Source organism: Galeopterus variegatus, unplaced genomic scaffold (assembly GCF_000696425.1).
Source record: "Galeopterus variegatus unplaced genomic scaffold, G_variegatus-3.0.2 Scaffold3124, whole genome shotgun sequence".
In the NCBI taxonomy this organism is placed as follows: domain Eukaryota; kingdom Metazoa; phylum Chordata; class Mammalia; order Dermoptera; family Cynocephalidae; genus Galeopterus; species Galeopterus variegatus.
Genome location: NW_007729235.1, coordinates 108761 through 112281, shown reverse-complemented (window position 1 = coordinate 112281; position 3521 = coordinate 108761).

Sequence of the window (3521 nt, the reverse complement as noted above, 5' to 3'; positions counted from 1 at the left end):
ATCCGAACCCTCAGGCGGGAGCGCTGCCGCGCTTCCCAAGCAGCGCACTATCCAGTGCGCCACCGGGCCGGCCCTTTAAAATCACATTTTTATCAAAAGGTATTGCTATAGCTTTTAGATATAAGTATGGATATATCTCATTTATTCTTATCCCTTAGTTATGGGAGTAATAGAGTTTCTGATTTCCCAGAATCATGAATTAAAAAATTAGACACATTCAATTTTACCTAGGAATTTGGCACAAAGGATTTGTGTGGGATGATAGTGGTGGTGGTGGTGAAGGACAGAAAATCAATTTTCACATGTGTGGCTTCAGGAGGTCAAGAGCAAAGTCCAGCATGATTTATGAAAGTTATTTCAATAAGGAAAGGAGAGAAGGAATGCCCCATGCTTTTAATGGAATGGAGAGAGCACAGACAGTTGTTACCTATTTGCATCTGGCCTAATTTAGAGTTTAAGAGTCTGATCTGCAAATGTAAAACTGGGAGTGATGGCCTAGAAGTTGCCAGGGCATTCCAGAGAGACCATTTAGGCAACCCCATGACACAGGATTCTGAAGGGATAGAGAGAAAGGAGATATTAAGGAAACTTTGTGAAAATGAACCCATTTCTTTTGTTTATGTGGGGCTCTACAAAGTGTATGGGAGTTTTACTCTGTTTTGAAAAAGTGTAGGGGTTACTCTGGAGCAGGCAGACATGGGTCATAAAATTGTAGTAGTGACTATTAATAAAGTGAGTGAGGGGCCAGCCTGTGGCTCACTTGGGAGAGCGTGGTGCTGACAACACCAAGTCAAGGGTTAAGATCCCCTTACTGGTCATCTTATGAAAACAAACAAACAAAAACAAAATAAAACAAAACAAAAAACCAAAAAATAAAGTGAGTGGCAGTGACCCATAGACCATTTGTAGCCACTGCCACCTTCAAAGTCCTCTTCTCCCTACCACCACTGTCAAACTCTTTCTTTTGTGCTGGAGGTGTAGGAAGTATTTGTTCAACAGCCACTATCACTTCCTTCCTGCTACTGTCCTACTAGGACTAAACATGCCAACTGACCGTAGGCTGTGCTTCAGCGGCAGACCTGACTGTCCTTGGGGCTGATCAACTGGGCCTCTCCAGAATCTGTTTTAGATTTCTTAAATTCAGAGTGTGCTGTACACCCACTGTCAGGGACAGTGCTGGGCGCTAGGGACGGGCCAATGAACATCATAAGACCCTGCCATTAAGGAGCTCACAGCTGAATAGTGGAGAGAGACACACACATGAAAACATGACATACAAGGGCTATCACAGCAATCGATTCATCCCTGGTAATTATTTGAACAGTAACTATCTTGGTAATTACTTTGTTATTACAAAAGTAGTATGCAAATTCAAATAATACAGATGTGTATAAAATAAAAGAGTAAAGTTTCTTCTTAACAGGTCTTAAAGTCTTGTTAATTGAATTCTTCACACTTTTAAATATATATATACAAACTATATACACACATATTTGTACAGTTGTTAAAAGAAAAACAGAATCAAAATATAAATATTCTGTGACTCCTTTTCTTCCTCTAAAAATTTCATGCTTACTTTTCCATGTGGGGTATAGAGATTCACCTCATACTCTTTGATGATTGCATGGTATTCTTTTGTATCTGGGAGTAATTCGTTCCTTTGAAAAGGTTTAGGGTATGTTTGGGGCAAAAGTGATGTGTGGTCCGGCCTAGAAGGAAGAGCTGGAGTTCACTGAATGGAAAGCAAACCTCAGAGACAATGCTTGCGGTGCATGCATGGGAGGGACTGAGTGGGAAGGGGATCAGAGAGTGGGGACAGCATGAGCACGGCAGAGATGTGGAGACACAGAGTAACTTGAGGGACCATCGGTGGTCCAGTGAGGCCATGCTGCTCCTCAAACTTTGATGTGAAACAGAATCATCTTGAGAATTTCTTTTTCTTCTTTTTTTTTTTTGGTAGCTGGTGGGTATGGGGATCCACACCCTTGACCTTAGTGTTAACAACACCATGTCCTAACCGGCTGAGCTAACCAGCCGGCCCACCCTGGGAATTTCTTAAAACTGCGGCTGCCCCCTACCTCAAGATTTTGATTCAGTATGTTGGTGACCCTAGAGTTTTGCTCTCCACCACTAAACTAGGCTGTCTCTCATATGATAGTGGTCTTCACATCAGTCTTTATAAGACAAGCCAGGCAAATGAAGGTCCAGAGATTCCCCGTGGCCACAGAGTAGAACGTCCTGACATCCTTAAACTTTGCTCTCACTTAGCCATCTCATTCTTAGTCCTCTAGCACCCTCTCCTACACCAACTCTTCACTTTGTGGTTTTATATCACCTTTCATCTGAGAAGTTCAAAGTATTCCCAACACTGACCTCATGATTGGGCAATGGGAACGTGTAATAACCTCATTTTACAGAGGGATAAATGGAGGCACCGGGGAGCTGACTTTCCCTCCATGATGAGTCAACACTGAAGCTGAGAATTCAAGCCTGCCTTTCACTCCGTTCATGCTATTACTGTCCTTTCCCCTGAATTACACGAACTCCGCCATTCTTCTCATCAATCGAGGCAGTGTATGGAAAGAATCCTGCACAGTGCCCAGCTCATGCAGAGACAAGTCATTTCTCTCCTTGACCACAACCAAGCAGGGGCTGCTGGGACTCTGGAGCTTAATGGATGTTTCTTGATGTTCTGCAAAACAGCCATCAGAAATTCCATGCAGCCTTTTCTTCTCAGGGTATCAAGAAAAACATCTGAATACCACCACACAATGAAAGAGGCAATGATGGTTGCATCTCGAGACTTAGCTTCTGTATCAATTTGGGACACAAGGGCACTGGAATTACAGGGCTATTTATGAAAAGGTTGAGGTGGTGATGCTGTCTGTCTGGCAGACAGTGAGAATAAATAATAAACAGTGGTGCTGAACTAGGACACAGCTCTCTCCTAGGTCCACGGGGATACAAAAAGAGGTGCAGTATAATTTTTCTGCTAAGGAGTGACAGGGCTCACTTCAGCTTTGGGGGAAGCCCTTCAAACCAAGATTGATCCCATGTATCTCAAGAAGGAACACCCCCCACCCCCCCACCAAGACAGAGGTTCTCAAAATTGAGGCACCTGACTTGCCTATTACTAACACAGATTCCTGGGCCCATCCCCAGAGAGGGACAGATATGGGCTGGGGCTTAGGAGGCTGCATTTTCCACAGGCTTTCCTAATGAGTCAGTAGCAGGACTACACTTGAGAAGCCCTGCTTTAGAGAACACGTACAGAATTTTCCCACTTATCAGCACTGCTCCTGCCACTGTTAATCAGTCAGTGGCCTGACCAGTATTGAGCTGAGTCATGGCAAAGCATGGCTTTTTTACATTGCAATTTTCCCTTGTCTCCAGAAGCTTCAGTCTTCTTTATGGTTGGGTTCCAGAATGTTGTGATGGGATAAAGCAATCTGGGGAACAAATATAAAGAAATATGCTGACTCCTTATATGAATGCTGAAAAAATTCCAATGATGGGTTATA